Source organism: Dromaius novaehollandiae, chromosome 17 (genome assembly GCF_036370855.1).
Source record: "Dromaius novaehollandiae isolate bDroNov1 chromosome 17, bDroNov1.hap1, whole genome shotgun sequence".
Lineage (NCBI taxonomy): Eukaryota > Metazoa > Chordata > Aves > Casuariiformes > Dromaiidae > Dromaius > Dromaius novaehollandiae.
The window spans coordinates 14,607,437-14,631,894 of NC_088114.1; positions in this window are offsets into that span (position 1 = coordinate 14,607,437).

Consider the following 24,458-nt stretch of genomic DNA (forward strand, 5'->3'; position numbering starts at 1 on the left):
TAACTTAATGACTCAGAACAATCTCCTGAAGGAGGCCAGGTAATTCTAGGGTTCATCAACAGGACGCTTCGGTTTACCAGCCTCCCCCTCATCCCTGCCTGTTTCAGATGAACAGACTAAGCATTTCCCATGTTGCTGTTTTGATCCCTACATCTGCACCATTCTGGAGGCCTCATTTCAACCCTTAGTCTAATGAGCAAAATCAGCCTTGTTCCAGCCCTCTCTGCTCATGAGAAGAGGGGAGCTTTCAAGGGGGATATATCGGCATTACGGCTGGGTGTAAACGGGTTAGAAATGCACAGACGGGAACCTTCATCCAGGCTGAAAATGAAATGCAGGATGAAGGACCGTGCGTCGGAGCAGGATTCGGTGAATTTGGCATGCTGGCTGGCTCGGCGGTCTCCTGGGGGAAGCTCGAACATCGGTGAGAAGCACAACAGAACTGGGGCTTCCTCGTTACCCGCCGTGAAACTCAAGAGGGGTAAGGAAAAAATCAAAGGAGAGCGGGAGGTGAAAAGGAGGCAAAAGGGTGCCTTCGGGGCTCCTTTCATGCAGCTCGCTTCATGAGCCACCAGTCAAGGTTCCTAAGCAGGAACAGAGACGCCATTCAGGACAAATCTGGATGTTATCCCAGGGCACCGGGGACACCACTAAAGGGAAAGTTTTGACAGGTGAAATGACCTTAATATAATTAGCCCTGCCAGCCCCTCCTTCCTCTGCCTCCTTCACCTTGCCATGAAAACGGTAGTCTTTTAATGAGATCCTTTTTTCCCCCTGTAACGCAATACGGCAGCTTTGCCAATCTTTTGCTCGCGCTTCTATCGCAAATGGAACGCGCATGTTCCCGTCCCTCCTCCTCCTCCGCTCCCCCCGCGCGCACGGCGAGATGGACATCTAGCGATATTGCCATTGATTCTTTTGCTGCCGACTGGGTCGGGTTTTTTTGTTCGAGAAAAGGCTGAAAGGAACCCCGGTAATAGAATGATTTGGCCTGCAAGTCAAATCCCCCTTGATGAACAATCAGACACAAACGTCAATAACAATTAGATTGGCTGAGGGCTCCAGTCACTTAGGACTTCAGTTTTCTGTCTACAGCGCTCAAAATGAAACCCTCAGTACTGTGATCTCCAAATCAGGTTTGGCATCGGGAATGAAAAGACATCAACAATAATATTATTAAAAGGCTGATGGCAGAATAAGAGCAAAAGGCAGACAATGCGGGGGGGGGGGGGTGCGCACAGATGCGCAAGTGAAGAGGAGGAGGGAAACAAAAGTGAAAGCTGATGTAAAAATTCATCCAGATATAAAATTAGGGCTGCCCAAAGAACGATCTAAACTGCCGCAGATCCTCCTTCCCAAACAAGTTTCGTTCCTCTGGGCTTTAAAATTTCCACCTCCTGCTGTCCAAAATATCAAGCAGGGGAAGCAAACGAAGGGAAGAAAGCCCTTAAGTGCAGGCTGTATTTTTTCCTGTTGCCAAATTGTAAATATACAGTGGAGGCAAGAAATGCCCAATCTAATTAGGAGGAGTTGAGAAGTATGGAGACAGGGTTCTCCCACCGGGAATGCTGCAGGTTAAAGAGGTTAAAAAGAGGAATGTTCTGCCTAATGAGGGGAGTTTAACATTATGAGCACACTTCCCTGTCGGTGAGGCAGGCCGGGAAGAAGGGGGATTGAGGACGGGGAGGACGCGGCTCTGCAGCAAGAACAGGTGTGTGCTTGGCGTCAGTAAAGACCGAAGCGAGGGCAAGTTGGCTTGGGTTCATAGCTCAGGGCGGCAGCTCAAAACCCAGTCCGGAGGGGATCCAGGAGCTGCACTGAAGCCACGGCCCCAAATTAAAACCCAGTTTGCTTTGCAGCCCTTCTCGTCGAAGCCGAGGCCCTGACTGGTGTGCCAGAGCCGAGCGGACAGCACGCGTGTCAACATGTCATGTTACGTTAGCAAAACCCGTGGATGAAGGTCCAAGCCACCACGACACCAGGCTGTGACCTGAAACAGCTAATACCTGGGCGTACACGGCTGTATCAACTCTGCTAGCGGAGTATCACCTCTGGGGATAGGTACCACCGTAACCAACCCAGCTCTTGCTTTGCGGCGCCCAAGTCAGAGCGTGCCCCAGCCGCGTTTGGCCCAGTGCAGGGCTGACCCACAGCACACTCCCTGGCACCACGCACCTGAACGAGCCGGGGGTACGCACCACCCTCCCACCCCAAACGCTGCTTCCCACCTGCACACGCAGGCCGGGGGACCGGCGGGTCCCTCCGTCCGAGCGGCCAGGGCACCACGGTGGCAGCGTGCTCCATGGACCACGTCTGTGCACGGCGCAGACACAGCCCTTGGGTCTTGGAGTGAAAGAGAGGACTGTAGGAGGGGAGGGGAGGAGACAGGGAGATCTCTGGGGGATGAATGGAAAAGAAATCACACTATGTGCAGGGTGAGACGGGCAAAGAGAGAAGCTCTACGGGCTGGACATACTATTTGGGCTGCATCGAGAAGCACTAGTGGCTCAGGGATCTGAATGGTGACAGCCTCCACCAAGACTCCTGGTGGCCCTCATGCAGAGCATGTAAGTCACTTCCTATCATACAGTTATTACAGTGATGTCTGTTCAGCCTCAGCATTTGGTAATTTCTGACAGTGCATTCAAAGCCCCATGGGACACACAGCTAGCCCACCTTGCGAGAAGCAGACGGTACAGTAGGGCCTTCCACCCATTACTAGGCGCCAAGGAAGCCAATATCTCCCACTGCCTCAGCCCTGCTTTAGAGATCACTTATAAATAAACACTAAATAAAACAGTAAAGCTGCAAGGTGCAGTTCTTGCGTTGCACAGTCTCATTCCCTGATGAAGCACTTATCAAACATTTCTAAACAGAAGGACCGCCTCCCATTTTTAGAGGAAAACACAATCTATGCCCAGGTTGTAGCTCATTACTACCTGAGAGCTGCAAGAGAGAGTGAAGGATTAAAAAGTATAGCACATCTAAGCTGGAAAGCTTTTTTCTTTTCCAAACTAACTGTTATACTGCAATTGCTCTAGGCTTTTTAACTACGTGTAGACAATCATCAGAAGAAGGCTCTTACTTTTGCCTCAACAGGGTATGTTGGATTTGCAGTCATTTGACGGTGCCACACTTAGATGTCCAAGTCTCCAGACCATCCCTGTCTTAGGGAACCCACCTGATGCCTGCAGAGCAAGAAGGCCTCAGCTTTCCTCCAGGCTGAGCCCAACTAGTGAAGTCATTTAAGTACTTTGCTTCAGTTTACCTGAATGGGAATAACTCTTCAGTCCAAAATGTAACGTGTTAAGCCATATTGCAGCTGGTTACAAACAGGGAGAATACCAGTGATATTTCTTTATCTACCGATGGAATTAAAACTTTTTCAATTAGCTCTGTAAGGGACGTTCACCTTCTTCTCAAGGCACTGGGAGCATGTGGAGGAGCGCAGGCTCCAAGCCTGCCCTGCCAAAACTTCTCCAAGTGCTTTGGCCTCTCCTATTCTTTCTGCAGCAGATTAAAGATGAAACAGAAGTGCATGAATCCAAGCATAAGAAAACTGTTTCCCTAGAATCCTAGAAAGAAATTAAACACACAACCGAAAAAAAAACCCCTAAGCAAATGGAAAATGTGAACTTGCGCAGAGCAAGCAGTTTGGCAGCAGCCCTGGGGAGAACCAAGGACCTCCTATCCTGCCACTCCACCATCTGCCAGTCCTAACAGCCCCAGCCCTCCCGTCCCACTGCCGGTGAAGTGCCAGCCCCATGGGGATGCTGGTGGCCAGCCAGGGACCCTGTCCTGACATGGCCTCCAAGAAAAAGGCCCCCAGATTGCTTCGTGACATTTCTTGCTCCATTTTTTCACAGTTGTGGCCATATGTGTCCGCTCATGTGGCAGGAGGGGGAGGGAGATAGTTGGGTCCTTGCGTATAGAAGAGCTGCCCACATGTTCCCATCATGGGCTCTGCCTGATCCGGGACAAGCGCAACACAGCGCAACGCCGTCACTGCCTCCTACCCACCCCCTTGACCCGCCACGGCAGAAAGGCTCAGCGGCTCGGCTTTACCAAATAGCATTTTTGTTCAAGAGCCCGAGCTCTGTCCCTGTGTCCCTTCCCCTGGACGATGGCTGCAGCTCAAGAAAGTTAGTAACAAATTCTTGGGAAGTGGCTGTTGCTGCAAAAATAAAGTATTCATTATTGCTAAAAAACTTTTTTTCAGTCTTTGAGGGGAAAACACATACCACATGATTTCCAAAAAGGAGCTGGTCTGGTTTACAAATACAGTACATTAATAGCTTTGTAAACATTTATTCAGTATGACAGCTGACTGCAACATGTGGCATTAATTAGAAGACTCAGCAATGTAGCATATTAAGAGCTAAGTTAAATCTGAATTAGCTGGGTTTGTTGAGACTAAACACCCGTGGGGGAAGTCCTCGGATCTAATGCATTATGACTCACTTGACACGGGAGACCCACAGGCCCGATTCCCAATACACTGGGGGGCCCTTATTCATACTCCATCTCCACACAAGAGCTGCAAACTCTCAAGATACCACAGATCAGAGGGTGTTGATGTTGGGACGTTGCGACAGAATGGGGCGCGTTAGTCCCTGGCTCCCAACTCCCCTAACCTTCCTAAGGAGATAGCAAATGGAGCAAGCCAGAGCTTGCTCCTCCTTGTCCAGATGCACAGGAGAAAAAAAAGAGGAAAGAAAAGGAAAAAGGCGCAGACAGGATGAGAAAGGATTTTACATTCCCCTGGGCTGGAGGATCTTTGCTCAACACTCGCACGCGGTCACCTTCCTGGGGAGGGATGAGACAGCCGCAGGGGCGCATGCCGGCGTGGCTTTGCTTTTGATGGCACGGCAGCCCGGGGTGTTTTGTGTCACTGATGCCATGGGGCATTGCCGGGCAGCACTACCCTTGCCACTCTTGTGCAAGCTAAAACTCCCATCACAACTTCACCGCTATGAAGTCAGCCAACGGCTTGCATTTTAGCTCAGGGGATTGAGACATCTTTTGGCTCTTTTGTGCCCTGGCAGAGTTTCAGGAGAGCATGTTTGGTAGCTGCAATGCAGGCCCAAGGAGATGGGCAATCCCATATTCTAAGCTGGCCTCCTCCTCTAGCCCGTCAGGCGGCTCAGGGCACTACTGACCCTCTGTCCCTCAGTTTCTCCAGCTGAAAGACAGCAGAAGTACTTGCCTTGCCCTCAGCACTGATGAAGAACATGAATTGCACCATGCACAGCAAAGTCGGTGGCTTTTAACCGCAGCTGAAACAGGAGGAGCTGAGCCCAGCCAGCTTGGAAATGCCGCAACGGCTGAACACTGTCCATTAGGCTATTTCTACCATTTGGACCCATCTCTTATGTCATTTGCGTTATGTCAAAAAAGGGCAGCTCGCTGGCAGCCAGTGAATCTACATCAGAGCAGAACTGCTGTAATTCCAGGAAGACGAGAATCAGGTTTCCTGCCTCCGATCAAAGTCAGAACTAGCCAGGACCGCACAGCCCGGTGACGAACAGGGACCAGCAGAGCCCAGGGCACGGTGCACGGATGGACACCAGCTCACCGGTCGAGCCCCTGCACTCCCATGGGCCAGTCCTCGCCGCTCACTGCTGAGGTTGTTTTAGCCCACAAGCCACGTCCAGATCTTCTAGCCCAAAAGCAAAGATAAGGACTGGACCCCAAAAAGGCATCTAAAAACCGTCTGGCACCACAGAACCCAATGCCGGTCGCTGGAGCGCAAAGGAAGGTGCCAAAGGGAAAAGGCAATGACAGACAGCTTCATATCTCAGGAGCAGCATGTGAATTAATTTAGCAGCCTTACCTGGGCTCAGACGTATTAACCAATGCAGCTGTGAAATACTCAGAGCAAACCCGTTTCACCTTACAGCACTAAAGCAAACTGTTTTTTCTCCTGATGATGGATATCTAAAACTTTTTATTTGATTAGAAGCCCATAAGAGAGTGCCTTCAGAGGTGCTGAGTCCCCACATCCCCCACTGATTCAAGTCATTCTTATTAGAGATGGATAAATCATCTCGGAAGCAATAATGTCATTATCTGTGCCAGTTCCAGCTTTCCAGATACAATATTACTAATGCTAATTGCCAACAGAAAATAAAATAAGTCTCTGCACAGATCTGTCTCCTTCATTATCCTGGATCAGATACTACCACTCTTATCCGAGTCTCTCCCCCTTCATCCCTTCACACACAATTTTATCCACCATAGATCTGCCAAATGGAGAGTAGAACTACTAATGTGTGACAGAGACAGCGATCTGTATAATTTAAGCCTCTTTGTACTTATTAATGTTGCATCAAGGTATGCTCTTCATTGGCCTGCAACAGTTGCTTTTGAAATAGGTCAACAATAAAAGTGAAAAGCAAAGCACAAGAAAATAAAAGATGTATTTATTGCCAAATAAATTGTATCACGGCGTTTCTATCATAATCTTCATTCTAGCCTGAAATAATAAAAAGGGCTAGTCAAAAGTTGAATGTTTGTATGGCAAAACATTCCGAGATTTCTACATTTCTAATACTTGGCTTGGTCTCAAATTGGGATGAAAAGCCAAAATCCTCAGACTTTGGGGGAGATGAAATCTAATGAGAATAGTTTGCTTTGATTTCTTTTTTTTTCAAAAAGGTTCTTTTCGACAAAACTAATTTCCACTTCAGCATTTCAAATGTATTAGAAGAGTTCAGGTCATTCATCCTTTATTACATAGTGTGTAGCATAATAGAAGACATACTGAAGTCAAGAGGAAACTTTTCAGCTTTACCAAAAACAAACATTTTGATACGTTCCCAAATTTCTCCAGTGAAATAGATTTTCACCAGAAAAAACAGAGTGCTGTTATAATAGCTATTAGTAGAACTAACAAATACCAAAGATAATTCTGCTTGCATGGCAACTTCAAAGCTATCTAGGTCCAGTACGCAAATAAAATCTTCTCTAAAGTAACATAAAACAGGATTGGCAACTCGTGACTTTAACACGAATCTCAGGATATTTGATATTTACTTAAAGGCCCCAACTTCAGGAAACAAGCAATTACATGAGAGTCCCAGCTCTCATTTGAAGAAAAATAAATAAATAAAAAGAAGCAAGTTTCCTTTCAAACCTTGAAAGTATGACCCAAATACATCCCAAATGCACTAAATCCAGAAGCCAAATAGACTCCTTACATTTTAAATCTTATTAAGTTTTTCATGCCTATCTCATGATTTCGGAGTTTCATGTTATGTGAACACTGAATCTTAACGTGACCTTTAAGATCATTTTTCTGCTCCTCCCCTTTCTCTTTTCCAGTATTTCTACAGAATTAGAGGTCTAAAGTGCAATTCCCATTGAAAGCTATGTTCAGAGATCCAGCCGTTTCCCCACTTTTCTTCTGAACAGCTGCAGAAAAAAATTCAAGAGTATTTGGAGGACGAAGCTGTGCTGATTTTAATGCACGGCCAAACCTGTCATCCCTGGGTTTGAAGAACAAAGCCTTATCCAGCAGCTTAGACGCAGGGCTGAGGAACAGACCCTCCCGTTGCCAAACACCTATGTTCCTGCACAACCCTCTCCGTCCACACATGAAGTCAAGGCTGCCACAGCCAGCAGGACAGTGACCAGATGGGACCATTAGTTTCCTCAAAAAGAATCAAGCAAAAGACTCATTTACAAACTTGAGGCTCTAAACTCTGGTGAGTCGTGGAAGCAGGGGCGAGAAACCAGCAAACTGCAGATATTTCCATTTATACCAGTAATTTGATTCCATTTACAGTCAGAAGAAATAGGCAGCTCAACTGAGATTCTCCTCTCCTAATGAAGGTATCCAAAATAAAGCAGCTGAATCTGACCCTAACAGTGTCTTTTATTTCCATAAAGGCAGGCTAAAGCATAAATCTCTGCTTCTTTGAGTAGATGCAGAGTACTTTGGAGATGTAACCTCTATGCTCACGTACACAGAGATGTAATCATCTGTGATTTCTAAAGTTAGGGAAGATGAACCCAGTGCAAGGCTTTGACAGTCCCTGTGATGTGCTTAGGCCCATCTCTCTGGTAAGTCTAGAAACTGATAACTATCCTGCTGCTGAATATGGAAGAAATTAAAGATCTCAAAGTGGCCACAAGTGTCATATAAACAGGCAGGGAGAGGAAAACATACAATATGAACATCACAATTTTTCCCCTAATAGCATTCGATACCCGCAGCCTAAGCAGTGCCACTGAAATACTCTGCAGGTGGAAGGTTGTATAGGGAAAACAACGGAAAACGTAGAGCATGTCTGTAGAGAGGGGTGCATACACGTGTGTGCACACATTCTTGCTTGCCGTATTATCAGGCCATTCTAAATGCTGAGACTTCAAACAAAGCAATGAACTCTGCAAGGCTCCTGGCAACACTGACAATAAGAGCCTCGCTTTATAGAATTATAACACAGACAGTTTCAGTCTTTCAGTTATAAAGGGCATGTCGATGCTTTACAGCGCTGCTAGTACAACCAGAACCTTGTTGAAGTTTGCCATCTTTCGCCAGGATTGTTGTGCTATGAATATCCGTGGTGCACGCGCTGTCGTGCCGGTACAAAGGGGACCCGGGTCGTGTTCACGTGGGTGTGCACAGCCCCATTCATTCAGCCTGCCCCTGTTCTGGGACAGGAGCAAGGTCCGGGTGCAATGCTACGCTAACAACTCACACATGTGGGAGTGAGTATTCACCCCCTAACCATCCCCATATGCCCACACAGCCATCTCCCTTTCCATCAAGGAACAGATAGGCTGGTTTAATGCGTTGGAAAAGCAACAGGAACTTTGTTTCTACCTCTTTTCTACAGCACTGGCATAACTCATGTTGGATCACAAACAAGCCTCATCACATGTCTCTGACTGATGCACTGCGTAAAGTTAAAAGAAATTATTTTCCCTCTGGAAGGGTGCCAGACACAGGTGAAGTCACCTGGAGATAATGGACAGATGTGCTGATATCTTAAGATCCCCCCAGCCCCGCTTCCTATGATTCTCCATGACCATCCCATCCTTAGACACTCTAATGAGACCGTCACAAAGAGAACCAAACCGGTGTCCAGGGTTGGATACTGGATTTTAATTCAATATAGTCTGAAACGATGCCATTGTCAGCCACCAAACCCATGACAGTTCTGGTCTCTGTTGCTCTGGTTCATAGGAAGCCCAGTAACCTGGAAGATTAGCCAGCTTCCCAGGCTCTTTCCTCCTGCTGTTAGTGCTAAGTATGAACAACCAACCACCACAGCACAAAGGCTGTCCTTCCTATATAAGCATAGCTGCCCATGATAAACATAGCTCCCACTTCCTCAGTACTCAGAAGGGTAATAGGTTCAATATTTTATATTTTGACAGTGCTTAACACCGCAGTATGAATCCAAAGGTAGGAGCCAGAAAAATGTTATAACCCTCAGCTTGCAGAAGACTCCAAGCCTAGAGAGTCAGGAGGTCTGGTTCCAATCTTCAGTTTAACACCAGGGTGTAACTGCAGGCAAGCCTGGGTTTCTTTTTCATTCTTTGATTGTTTTCACTGTAAGCTCTTTGGGGCAGGAACTGTGTCCTATTGTGTTGTTACAGGGTGTAGAACAATGGGACCCTGACCTCAGCTGGGGAATCAAGAGATTACGAGAATTATTTAGAGGAAATCTGCGGTTAAACAAGGAATTGGAATCAGACCTCAAGTCCCAGTCAAGTGCCAGTACCATATGACTATCCTTTTTTACCCTTTGTGAACAACAGCAAAAAAAAGGCAGAATCCACATTTATTGTTGTCCAACATTCACCATTTTCCACACGTCTGCTTGCTGCCTAACATCTAAGAGCCTCGGCGCTCTGCTGGCTCCGTTTCCACGCTGGGCTAGAGCCTCTCGCCTCGACAGTGTCTGCAGTGGCATTACAGCCCTCTCTGCTTCTGATAAAAAGTGTATCTGGGGAAGGAAGCACAGAAAGGAAATCAAAAGGAAATGCAAGGGCTCGCTGTGTTTGTGTGTGTGCATGGGATTCTTCAGCTGTACATCGGAAATTAATTCCAGCCAGGGTGAACTCTGTGTGGTCTCACTAGCCATCCAAGTCAAACTCAGTTCACCCCGGCTGCCAAGCAGTCGTGGAAGAGAAAAAGGTTCAAGACAACGTGGAAAAGGAACAAAGACGCCAAGAAGAGCGAGCTGTTGGTATTTTTCTCCAAGTCTTTTTTTTTCCCCCTCTCCCTCCCCCTTCCCTCTTTTTTTTTTTTTTTTTTTTTTTTTTAAACAAACCACCTGGATTTTAAGATCTCCAGAATCCCATTAAAGGGCTTTTACTCCTTCATGAATTGGAGGCGTTTGATGAAAAGGGGTAAGGGGAGAGAAGCGTGTCTGCCTGCGGGAGGGGGGCGGAAGGGGGACATAATGGGGCATGGGAGGCCTTAATTTCTCCTGTCTCCCCTGCCGGTAATAGCGCTGGATGTAAACACTGCTCTGGTGAATGTTGGAGAGTGATTACAGGAGAGCTGAGGAAGGAGGAAGCATTTTGAAACCACAAGTAGGAAAGCAGCTCTTTGATGGAGAGTTAGTAATTTCTTTTTTTTTCTCCTCTCCCTTCGCGCCCTTCTCTCCCATGCGGCAGCCCCCCTTCCTCACCGCCCTCCACCTTCTGTAAACACAGCGGCAGAAATCAGACGGAGGCCAATCTGTTAAACGTTTGAAGGCAAAGTGGGCTTGGCCATCGCTTTTGCTCCACGGGATACAAAAGAGGCAGCTAATAACGCCGTAATGGGCTTTCTGGTCTTGGCAGTGGAGGAGGCGGTCTTCCCGGCCCGCGCGCGAGGAGCCGGAGGAGAGGAGGGAAGAGCGAGAAACGGCTGTGGCTGGAGAAACACTGTCGAGCTGGATGGAAGTCCAAAGACTGAAGCCTGCACGTCCTGAACGGCAATTGCCCAAGCACCAAAGTGCTGATATCTGAAGTAAAAAGCATCTCCAGGGTGTCTGCACAATACACGCAAGGTCCCGAGGTGACCTTACTAGCTCAGACCAGAGGCTCACCCAAATCAATAGTCGCTGAAAGGCAACGGTATCACCCTGCCATGTCCAGACAGGTTCCTGGAGGCCTGATGTGCACTGCTGGGTAAATCCACTGCTTGTCTCTGCTTTGGTTTCCCTCATCTGGAAAAAGGGAGGCAACACTCCTCTGGACACGACGCCGCATCCAGTGGCTGCGAAGGGCGGAGGATTCCTGATGAGGCTCTGTGTGAACGCGCGATTACGGGATAAACTGCCCACAGGGGAAATTTCACAGAATAACACGCTAATCATTCTGGCCTCACACACAAGGTTTTAGTGCTCCTAAACACCAAAGATGTTCTTATAATTCCCATCTCTACTTGAGGGCAGGGGCAGAGAGGCAAGAGGGCGATGCACGCTTTTCAAGAGCAGAATTCCCTTCCCTCACCCTGTCGGTCCTGCAAGGGCTGTTGGTTCCCTGTGTGCTCTTTGCCCCGGCTCCTTCCGACGGGAGCCCGCAGGAGCTCAGCGTGTGCCCCAAACACCGCGTCTGCTTTCTGGTATGCCTCCGACAGCAATTTTTCCTCTCTGAGCCAGGTCCAGCCCTGGCAAAGGGCAGTGATTTTACAAGATCAGGGATGAGTTCAGCCTTCCGACTGATACCAGCTACTCAAGAGACTTTAAAAGCAGTTCAATGCCTAAGTCCTACGAAAACTCCACAGGTCCTGGGTATCTAACTCTCCTAGGCACCACTGAAAAGTGTTTCAGGAACTTCAGATGGTGATTCAGCTCTAACCAGTTTTTAACTCAATATATTCTAGAGCTGGAAGGGCTCATGATGGTAATTTAATTAAAATTCCTGCTTCAGGCCCATAATGTTTTCTTGTGCTACGGCACCGCCACAAAAGATTTCAATTAAACAACTGTAAGTGATGGAAAGTACACATTCTGTACGAAACGTGCATCGTCCGCAGCCTCAAGTAAATACACCAGACAGCTCTGTTGCATGTACAGAGCCATATCCATATAAAGGTATTGCCATTATGGTATTGCTATTGTTTAGTCACACAAGTTTGCTCAACCAATACACATAAGGCAGTCCAAAATCTATTTATACGCAAGCCCTGAGTTTTTTTTTTTTTTTGCTAGGTCACCTGCAATGGAAGAACGTGTGCACAAATTAGGGGAACCGACCAAAACAGAACGTAAGCTCTGATACAGAATATGAGTCTTTTGGACAAGGCAGAGCAACCTGGATTCTTCCAGACCCCTAGACAGTACTTGTCCTTCATACTGCAGCCTCCTCTAGCACTCTTAAGCACTTCAGCCCATACAGATACGACAGTTGAGATACAGAGCCATATTTAGAGAGTTTCAACTTTAGCGCAGCCAAACCCCTCTTTCGTGAACATCACAGCTACAGATTTCATTGCTGCCTTTGGGTGTTGGTCATCCTACGAATAAGTTGTCTACCATAAAAAATGTTCTTGAACAACTTCTTTGGGATTTTGTTTCAGTTTTTATCTCCATAGAAGACTCTTCTCTGCTTTAGGCTCACGGACAACCCTACACGAAGAGAAGCAGCAGCACGGTTCTGCACTGACAGTTTCTCACCCTCTTTCATTCTCTTCCTCTCCTTTATGCCGTTCTTCTTCTCCCTAGGCCAGACATTGTCCTTGTTTCTTGGAGTAGGATGGAAAGGAAAGGGATGAGCAGGTGGAAAGCTACATTTTTTCCCCGTCTGCCTACTTCTTCAGTTTGAATAAACCTCTGAAGGCCAACAGACAATCTTACACATAGCTGTTCCTTTCTCCCTCGACTATTTTCTGTTGTTTTAAGGGAGCAAGCTCCCTCTCTTAGATGTAACTGAGGGCATGTGAGTCCACTAGCCAGAAACACAAAGCAGTAGAGAGTTTTCTCTATAGACTAAAATAAATCAAGCAATTCATTTATGCTGATGCTGGTGAGGCCACAGCTGATCTCGGAGCAAAACCCAGGTCTTGAAGGCTGCAGCCTGCAAACCTCACCTGAACCCTACACACTACCCATACCAGAAGAACCGTATCAGTGGGCACTGGGACAGGATCCTCTTTTGGACAGGGAACAGGAGCTTCAGACAGGTCATGGCTTTCCATCACCAACCATTCCCCTGTCAACCTAATCTCACGAGAAGGGCTGGGACCACTTCTGGGAAGTTCCACCCCTTGATGGCGAGCAGATGAGAAGACAGACACACAGCAGGGGCAAACAAAGCAACACAAATCAGACTGCAAAGGGTGAAGTACAGCAGGACAAAAATCATAATAGTATCAGAGCACAATAATCTGGGAGTTAGGCAGTGCTGGGCTCCTCCAGAGTCACAGCAGTGCTGTGGCCCTGGTGCTCCAGCGCCGGCTCCTCTAGAGCCCTCTCGCCGCAAGCAGAGATGTTCTCCCTCTGCTCGAGGCTTCTCCACAGCTGCGCAGAAGTGGGTCGGGAGCTAGCAGGAAGTTTGCTGTCCTTGCTACCATAGGTACCATATTCTTATCACCCTCTAGCGTGTCATTCTGCTTTACCTTTTCCTCCATCCAAAGTTGGCACACTAATACTGCTTTTGTTAATGAACAATCATGATTTAGCCATAAAACAATAAATGGCGCCAGGAGCTCATTAGACATTAACAACACTCTGAAGTTCAAGCACGTTATCTTCACCAGAATATTACAGGGAGCGCTTATCATTTGGGGAAAGCTGAGTTGTGGGATCCCGGGAAGGTTCAAATGTCATCTCTGGAAGAGGAGGGCGGGAGGCAGAGTAACTGGAGATAATCAATCTCAAAAAGGCAATAACTGAAAACTTAAGAAGATATGAAAGCGCATTAGTTCCCACAAACTGCTCAGGATTAAACCCAAGCACAGTTATAGCCAGGAGCATACAGTCAGCCAAGGTGCTATAAAGGCGTGATGTTATTACTTCCAAGGGATGCCATTAAAACTCTGTTTACAAACCTAATGTGCCAGGGAATGGGTCAAGGAAAGAATTATTAGCAACAAAGCTATTTGATCTCTTTTATGATCCAATGAGTCATATCACTTCATAGACTAGAAGGTGAATAATGAAAACCTCAAGCCTGTTGATTTATACATGTGTCCAGAATCCTGTGTTCTTTAACCTCAGATGCCCTCTTAAGTGTGATTCATCCTAAATCAAATGGAAGATCGGGTGCTATCATCCACACTCTCCCCCCACCACTCACTAATTGAAACGGTGATTGACATCCTGGTAGAATAAAATACCAGTGCCCAGTGATGGATGGCAAGGGCGGAGGATGGGGTCAAGATACAGGACTCGGAGATATAACTCTGTCTTCCTGCCCATATGGGGTTGTCCCAGTTTCACCTAACACTCCCTCTGGAATGCTAGGCACAGAATGGCTGAATAATTTAGATTGCAAGGGACCTTTGGAGGTCATCTGTCCATCTGGACATACTTCAGTGGGGCAGATCTGAGCAGATATAAGATTCTTCTGTATTTTTTTTTTTAACATGTCTCTTTCTATCACTGCTACAGCTTTACCAAAGGCATGTAGCCATGATCCAGATGGGTCCAGAAACTGCATCTGAACACTGCAGAGTCCAGATGTGTCAATGCTGAGATGTTCCACAGAGACATGCTGGTTTCAGTGAAATGCTGACACAAACCCTGTGGGTTTCCGATGGAAAGCTGCCCTATTTTCTGTCAGCTCTTTCTCCCAGCTTCTCAGCAGTCCACTGCCAGGCAAGTCCGGTTTTCAGGATCCCAGGTCCTAACAGGCTTCAGGGCTGTACGAAAGCTGGATTGCTTGGGAACCAGAGCTCCCTGGGTCCCCAGGGAAAGTCAAGAGCAGTCACCACTGAGAAAGGAGAAGCCCAAGCTCATCAGCCTGAAGCTCTGATATGGTCCAGCTTCCTCCACGGTGAATTGCCTGGGCTTGAGGCACCTTGGAGGTAGATATAGAGCTGGGGGGGTGGGGTGTATCTGAAGAAGCGTAAAACAACTTCATTTCAGCAACAAAAAAGATAGAAAACCAAGGAGAAGGAATCTGCTTTGTAGACTTTCAAAAAAATCTTTAGTTCTCATTCTAAACTTGAAGCATAATCTTTCTAAAATAAAGTTGCCATACCTCCTCCAAAGATGATAGGTTGAGAACCCAGAGTAAACACTGCACAGCACTGTGGCCACAACCTCACTAAATGTCTTGGTGGCTGCCACACAGAGGCTCGAATTAGTACTTTGCACATACCATCTCTTAACGTGTAAAGGTAATTTTCCCAGGAAGCAACTACTCTGTGAACTTCAAATTGTGTTTGGAGCAAAGTCAAATAATTTTTTTCATCATTTCCCTGGTAATGCAAATAGTTACAGAGGAGATGTTCTCAAGTTTTACAAGTAGAAATCACTTTGGTCAAACTTCTACTCTCCTTCAGGGGTGAATAGCTCACTAAACGTGAGCATGTTTAGTAAGAAGCTAGCTTTTCCACTGGGGTAGGGGAACATCAGGGAGAGTATAAGAATCTGTAGTTGCTGTTGAAGAAGTAACTACTGTCACTCAAGAATACAGATAGGAACAAGCTGATTTATTTGAAAATGCTCATTTTTTAATCAATAGAACTTTCAAAAAAAATTACCTTGAAATGTTAGATTTAACTTCTTCACTCTTCCCCAAGATATTCAGGACAATCCAAGCAAATACCACTGAAACAATCTGAGGGGAACCAAAGACCTTACATTTTCCAGCATATACATATTTCCATCCTCCATGCCTTTCTAATAGCTTCACAAATATCTGGAGGTATGTCCAACCCTGGAGGTTTTGAAAGAGCTCCAAGACGCATGGCATAACATACTGTGTATCCCTGGGTTTTCTGGGCCTTGATCAGCTGCTTTTGCTGCCCAGCAGAGAAATTACTGCAGGTCATTTGTGGTTTTCTGGTCTGCTCCGCATTACTGTGTGCAGGATGACCATTTGTCACAATGCTTGCAGCTTGACTAGGGTGTGAAACAGTTTGAGATGTTTGGTCCGCTTCCTTTTTGCGGACTGAGCTCTTTGGCATGAGAGACCAATAAAAAAGCCCCCAGACCCATAGGGTTTGCTGATATCCAGCTCCTGGAGTCTCTCCAAGATCCAGACCACGGTCATGTTTTTCTTGTGATGGGTGAATGCAATGAATCCTGACATTGTGAATATTATACTCTGCATTACAATGCAAAGTTCTATTGTTATTTTTTCCACAACTGAAGCCAGGAAAAAAGAGAAGTTGGGCTGTAGGAGCAAGGCCATGTTTCAACTTCAGCAGTTGTTAACAAAGCAAAGCAATCAACCCAAGAGACTTCTTTTGCCTTGCCAGTGCTTTTAGTTTCTTTTTAAAACCTGCATACACTCCTGGATTTTTTTTTCCCTTTGGTAAGACGCTTTTGCAAATGCAGAAGAATAAAATCAAAAACATGGATTAGAGGGATGAGAGATGTGCTAAGTGCCTTAAAGATGGTACTAATACCGCAAGTTTTCATAAACTGAGCCTACTAAGAGACCAGCCATGATCCTCCATGGTCTGTACTAGACCCAGCTTCCGCAGGATCAGAGCAAATGTGATCTGTGCCACTTAAAATTTTGATCAGGATCCAAGTACCCATTGCCTTGGCCTCATCCCTGCAATGTTGCATGAACTGTTGAGGCCAGTATATTCCAACTCCTGCTGCAAATCAATCAATCAGTCTATATTTTACACACCAACTTTGAGAACGAGCTGATCTGCGTTAGTATATTCCTTAGCAGGCCCGTCAGGTGCTGCACATGACCTTCATAGCTGCAACTGCTGCAGCAAGGAACGTGTCTCTCCCACTGAAATTTAGGACACAATGAATCTGGGATCTCAGAGGATTTCTCATTAACACTTGCTCACCCATCGCTTCTGGAGTGCAATCCCACATTTCTATTTATACCACATTTAGACAGTTGTCAGGGACACCCAACCTTTTCCAGTTCTTACAGATAAAAGTTTTCCCTAATATTTTGAAAATTAAGCCTATTAGTTCTTGTCTATCCACAGACCTGGAGAACTAATGACTGCTTTCTTTATAACACCTTTAAAAAATCAGAAAGGCCTTCATAATGCACAGTGCAACCCAGCAACGTCCAGATTCAGCTGGAAACAAAAGCCATGTATTTCAAGTCAAGAATATTGGAAGCTGGCCTGCTATCTCCATTCTGTCTGGAGGGACCACACATAAAAGGGATTTAAATATTTATTTTCCCTTCTTGGCCATCCAATGCCAAACCTAATAACCATATGCAGTAGTTAATGACTGTGCTGTAAGATATGAGCAGAAACATTCAAAACTGGATTTTAGACTTAACCCACGTACAACACCACTGAACACTGCAAGTCACAAATTATGTCATTTCAGCAACGTAGCTACTGCCAGCAGAAGGATTAGCAACATCAGTTGTAATGAGCCACTTCATTTTCAAATAACATTTAGAAATTTACAGTGCCTGGAACTGCAACGATTAAATGGATAACAGAGTTGAATATACCGGATATGGATCACTTCTGATTTTCCACTTATATGCAGTAACCCATCATAAACTATCCAAAGCCCTTTGGTCTTCATTTCTCTCACACCAGGATATTTAAACAAAAAAAGATGATCGTCATTGAAGTTACAGTGGTGTGAAACCAATGAGAGATAAGAAGCTGGCCACAAATTCCCAGACTTAGATGTCCTGTTTCCAATCTGGGCTATGTTGAGGAGAATTAAGAGAAATGCCAATGAAGTGACACAAAAGTGAAAAATTAAACCAGACCTACAGAACACGAAGCTATGACTTTTTCTGATTTAGAAAGTCCACACTTGTGTATCCAGTTTCACAAAATTCATTAGCCCTATTCCCATGAGGAAAGACTGGTAACATATCTAAGGACCAAGACCTCAGACTGGAAACACAGCTGGCTTAAAAGCATTTAAACAGAATAATTATCTTTAAAGAACAGTGATCTAAAGAGGAGTATTGATTTTGATGACATTTTTTCAAGAAAATGTCAGAACATTTGCTACGTTTCTGTATTATTTACCACAATAAAGCAGTTAAAAGTGACTAAACCCACTGACAAAGTGCTTTGGCAATATCAAATCCATGTTTTAAGTTGGTCTGTGGGACACTAAGTTTAGCATTTTATTCCAACTGGAAACAAACCCTTCCTCCCTCTCAAACCGGAATTTCTGAGGGAGCAGAAATTCCTACTTGGTATCTTCCACACTAGATACGGTTACAAGGAAGTCTTCTACGTGATTTGCTACGATTTTCTTTCCAGTCATGCAACTGCAATCCAATCGCCTGTTTTTCTTTCCTATTTCAATTCCATGCAGAATCTGCAAATGCAAAAATGCCCCAGAGTGGAAGTCAGTGCTTAAGCTTTTATGCCCCTACTCAAAAAGATTTTCTTCTTCTTCAGATTTAGTTTCTCCTTATCTAATAGTTTGGGTCAGTTTTAAATCCAGTCCAAACCATTTCGCCCACCATAAGCCACGACCTCCTCCAAAACAGGCCAATCCACCTGGAAAAATTAATGCTTCTCTCTCTCTTTCCACATTAAAGTAACGAAATAAAATAATCAGATGCTGGAATGTGTCTTGGCATGAACAACAAAGACAGGCAACTAGCTTTATTGGCTGTTTCTCTGGAAGAAAACTCCAAAGGCCCTACACGTATTTACTAATACGCACTGTGAATGACCTCAGATCTCCCAGGCCAGGCCAGGGCAAAAGCTCCTTTAAACATATTTATAACTCACTTTATACATGGGTTCGTTACCAGCAGGGAAGGATGGAAAAACATTCCCATCGCCTGGGAACCTCGGGGAAGGCAGGATGATGTATTACAAATGGGGACTTGGCATAGCGATGCTTCACAAACGGGCTGCCGTGGCACGGGGATTTTTTTCAGCCGGTGGCGTTGGACAACCCGTGCTACTTCGGAGTGAGGGAACAGCTCAGGATCTGCACAAACGCCTCTGCAGAGCCGGAGGGTTTCACAGTTGCTTCTCCATCTTGCAACTGGCAGGTTTTAGGGGGAAAAAGTACTTGCAAGCCCTGCTCTTGGGATACCGGGGTGCTCCCTTGGGGTAAGGTGTTTGCTAGCAGTTCAGAGAGAATATTTTCCTATTCCAGAAGTACAGAGCTGTTGTCCAAGACGCCTTTCTCAGCAGCTCACCTGCCTGGCTCAGCAGGGCTTGGCCGCACTGCAGAAGGGATCATGCCTATAAAATTAGCTAGAGTTAATAAGGGGCAAGCATGAAAGGAAAGGGCTATCAAAATCAGCGGCTCTAGCGGGAACTACTGCCGTCCCCAGTTTGACTGAAGCAGCACATTTGGAAGCTAATGATCTACACAGGAGTAAAATGTGTTGTGTTCTGCGCCAGGAAAATCCCAAATGGGGGGAATCTGCTGCAATCAGCCACATACTTGCACAACATCTGACCAGACCCAACTCGAGTAAACTAGAGCAAGATCAAGGGAGGTTATGCAGCAACATAAACGAAGGAGAGATATTACATTTGCATATGGTGGTTCATGCAGGAGGGAGGGGAAAAAAACGATCCAGAGGTAAGGAGCTTTTACAGCTGGGTCACGGTAGACAGAAAGCAGAGCAACACACGGAGGCACAGACAAAAGAGAGGTGTAAAGCAGAGCTAGATTTTCTTCGAGGAGTTGGGGTCAGCTGACTTCTGTTCTCATCTAAATCAATCACGGTGACTTCAGGGAGGGCAGATGCCCGCCACCACGGAGCAGCCTGGCGAGAAGAGACACCTGAGAGAGAACTCACTCCTGCATGAGCCTTCGGAAACCCCTGGAAAACGCTATGTATTTTGCTGCCAAGCATCTGAACAGGGGTTATGGCCCAAGAGGGATTTTAACAATAACAGATGAAAAAATTGTGCTTTTTGGGCCATTTAACAAATGAGTTTCCAGCACTTGTGCCCCATTCTGGCTGACCTTGGATGATGTCTCTGTCAAAGATGGACATCAATGCCACCGACGCAATGTGCCTATACGACTGAGACAGCTTTCTGGCAGCCACCTAACAGCAGACAGCTATCAGCTGTTTGGAGATATTTCCTAGTACGCAGCATTCCTTACCACCAGATCTCAAAGCCCTTTGCAAAAGCAGTCCAGTGTGCCTGTCTCCATTACAGATTGGCAAGACTCTGTTTCACTTTCTCCAAGTTCACCCCACAGACCCAGGCCCAAGTCCCAGTCCAGCGCAATGTCGAAAAAGGAAACATTGCCTCTGATCTTTGGTACGAAACAGGCTGCGCTTGTTGGAACAAGATGCTGGAACGCAGAAGGGAACACTGGGGTCTCTGGAGTAAGGGGTCACTCGGCAAAGCAATTCACTGAAAGACAGAGCCAGATGAAATCCTCCCCTTTCAGAGGTAGGTATTTAGGCCTGAACACTCCACACTGTTTCCCAGAGGACAGTCCATATTTTAGGGATAGCTATCCTCAGAGAGTAATTCAGAATAGCTAACTTAAGCACCCCAGGTAGCTGAGAGTCACCATCATTGTGGCGTTTGAATGCCACGGACAAAGCGGGGCACATCAGCTCCACTGTACCTGCTGACCTACTAACCATCTTGATGGTCTGAGATATCTTAAGGCAGAGTCAAGAACAATTTGACTCAAACTCCTCTTCCATCAGCATGGGGTGACCTAGTCCAATGCTTCACACCACCGATCAGCTTTCACGAGACACTTCAGATGCACAGTTAAACCTTGAAAGCAAAACACTGTGTAGTCTGAACCTCGGCAGCTTCTCCCAGAGGAACACCACCTCCCAGGGCTTGATGGACAGAGTGCCTCACAAAAGATTTACAAACCAATAACTCCATTCAACAGAATGGCTCCCAATAATGCCAGTGCAAATAAGAGGAACGGCAAGCCACACAATTTCTAGGGAGAGGTTTAGAAGTCTTCTCTGTGCAGACTCCTCATAAATGAAATCTCAAAGTTCCATTTCCCCCCCAAATCTCAGTCTGCCGCATATACAACATTAAAAAAAAATCCAACACTTCCATAAAGAAAATATAAATGGCATCTTGTGTTCTCTCCCACACCCCATTCTTCCTCCCTCCTCTTGCCTCATTGTTTGTTCAACAGGATGTTGGCTTCGCTGCGAGGTACACCAAGCCATCTGTCAAAAACATGGAAACAGTTAACAACGCGTGCGCACACACACACAGAGGCTGGAACGACATGTCACGGAGCCCATTTAAGGTCAGAATTATAGACTGTGCTTTTGGAGAGCAATCCAAGCCCCAAAGCTGCGTCTGCTTAAACAAAATTATAGTTTTTCCCTTTCTACAAAGGCAATGGCACTTTGCTCAAGTGGTAGGCTCATCTGGGATGCACAAGAGCTGACAGCACAGCATTCTGGGAAGAATGCTATTCGCTTGAAGATCTGGGACATATGGGAGCAACTGAAGCGGTGTGGTCTACCAGAACCCAGAAGCAGTGTCATTCTGGTACATACATGAAGGTACAGAGGAATGGGAGGGACATCAGGAACATTTCTGGAAGAGTTTCCACTGAAAAAAGGCTAAGAATAAATTATTATAGAATTTTGAACTTCAGTGAACTTTTAAAGCCTTCCCCCTCAGGTTAGACCAGCTCTTCACAAAGTATTGTTCCAGGCTAAGCATTCGGCTGTTGTCTGTGAACACTAGGGACTCCGAACACATCCTGAACTGATCTCAAGATGAGGAAGACAGATTAGTCCAATTTTGAAATGAGTGGTTTGAAGCCACATCTTGATTTACCACACCCTCCAAAACCAGGAGGTGGGAAGGGGGAGAACATCTGAATCGGGATTGGAATCTAGCATTAGACTGAATCGGTTGGCAAAACTTCCAGCAACTTACTACACCTCAATCCCAGGCTGCAAATATCCTATTTAGAAAAGGGCAAGCAGATCACACCACAGTTTTTCAGTCCTTGACCCTTCCGAGGCCGTCCAGCAAAGCTGCCAGGAGCAACAGTTGCAGGCGCAATTGCTCTTCCCGCTGCTCAGAGCAGCGGTGACCCCTCCGCCCGTGCGGCGGTGGGAGAGGACAGCCAGATGGCTGGACCCGAGCGATGCACGTGACAGCGGAGGTGGAGAGCTAGAGGTGAAAGGTTCCATAAACCCATAACCAGGAACACACACAACTGGAAACAAATGCTAATAAAAATTGCAACATTCAAAGATCAAACGCCTTAAATCATCACATTTCTTTAATTTAAAAATGTGGGATAAAAGAAACTAAAAAGGCTCTGCAGCACATTTAAGTCAACACAGTATTTTCCAAGCGTGTCCCCAGTTCATTTCATAGCCCAGGTCTGAGAAAGCAGTTATAAATTACCATTGAACACAGATGGAAGACTTTTTTTTTAATTATAAAACCACACCTAAAAACTTGTTTTCTCTCTAAAAAATGCCATCAACAAAAAACGTGCGGCATTAGATATGTACTTTATTCCAGAGCTTAAGTTAAAGCTACTGAAATCAGAGTATTTCTTTTTACTTTCAACAGATTTCCATTGGCTTTAAACTTAGACATCACTGAGAACCACAGTAGATCTTACATTAAAGTCTTGTAAGGAGCGGGCAGACATACCAGAGATAACACAACCAAGTGCTGCTCTTTTGGTTAGCTCTTTTGGCTCTATTATAGTCAAAATTGTACTAAAGAAAGGAGCTGGGCTTTTACATTTCATCCAGCTTCAGAAAACCTTCTTCAGCTTTTAGCAAGCCACAGAAGTGCCGAAACTCCCTAGGCACTTCGGAGTCCCTCTCTATCCAAAGCTCCCCAGTTCCTGAGGCTTTGCAGGGATGCTTATAAACAGGCTTCGTCCTTTACCCATGCTGAAGCCAAATGGGACCCAGAACATGAACGTTCATCTCACTCCTTTGAGGGACTGAACTTTCGGCAGATTGAGACCAGACTGCCTGGACTGGGTTTCACACAAAATGCAGTGGTAGCTGACATTTGCTTATAAACCAAGCGTGGAGGAGACCAAGTCCTTCTCTTCTACGTATCAGATAAGGAACAGTGCCTGGAAATATAGGTTTCCCCCCTCTCCTGCTCTAACTGCTATGCTATAGAGGCAGTCACACATGACTCTAGATTCACAGAGGTGTAACTTTCAGAGGAGTGCTTCCATCTGAAAACCTCTTATTTAGGGGGTAGGATACTGTCTAGGATGGGAGATGCAATCTGAATGCCCTCAAGGGGAGGAGAAGGCTGGAGAACTCCACGTCCTGAAGAACTGTCCTAACCCACTAGTTCTGGGTTATTTATTCGAAGCAGAAGGAAATATTTTCCTGCAACAAGATACCAGAATCCTAACCCTCTCCAGGGCTTTAACTCTTCTACCTCCGCAAGGATCCGGGGCTGCTGTCAATGCTGACAGACGTAGGTCTTGTTTGGAGGTGCCCAACTCTCCCTAGGACATGAACAAGTTCTGTTCCGTTTCCACTCCAGGAGTTTAACTGAAATGTACAATATTATGTGGGGACTTCAGGCTAATCAAAACCAGCTCCCCTTTACTTCTAGCTCCACTTCAGTTTTCAACCACTAAAACCCCCAAAACTTTCATTTTTTAACAAGCCAGAATATTCTGACAAAAATTTGACAGAAGTCAGAGTTTGGTTTTGTTGATTATTTCCTGAAGAAAAACTATATTGCTTTAGACCAGTTTACAGAGCACCTGTCTATTTGGAGGAAAAAAAAAAGCGCCAGATAAAATTAAGTCCTAACAAGGGGCTGAATAAACAACACAGACAAGAAGTTCTTACAACTTTATGGCTTCTATGCCGACGTTAAGGTAGTTGGCCAGGAAGGGCTGAGCCAACAGCTCGAGTCGAGCCTAGCACTATCCGGTCTAGCTCCACGCACTCATGTTGCTACTTGTGGATTGATGTCTAGAAACTCAGGCTACCTGCACAACCTTCCTGCGCTTTCAGCAAGGAACACCAGAGCTCTTCTAGGGTTCTGGAAATGTATGATAATACCATATAGGAATGTATGATAATACCATATAGGTGGCTTTACCTGAAAACCGAGAAACTAGGTGAAGCACATCCAGCATATCCACTCTGCAGAAATGTATGCTGTTGGATCAATGCTAAGGAACAGCATGGCCCATTTATCCTCCAACATTTCCCAAGGAGCATGTCAAGCCTGGCCTGAGTATGGTCTCACATCCACACCATGTCAATTGGAAACAAGGTCAGACTCCACTACGGGCTCAGGTGAGCACTCAGAACACATTGCAGATGTAGCTCATCTCTTGCTCAGCACATGAACCTATGTGCGAGCTCTGCATCTTCCCCTTTTATCCCACAATAGCATTAATGCAACAGGAAAGGTCAAAGTTAGTTTCAATATGATC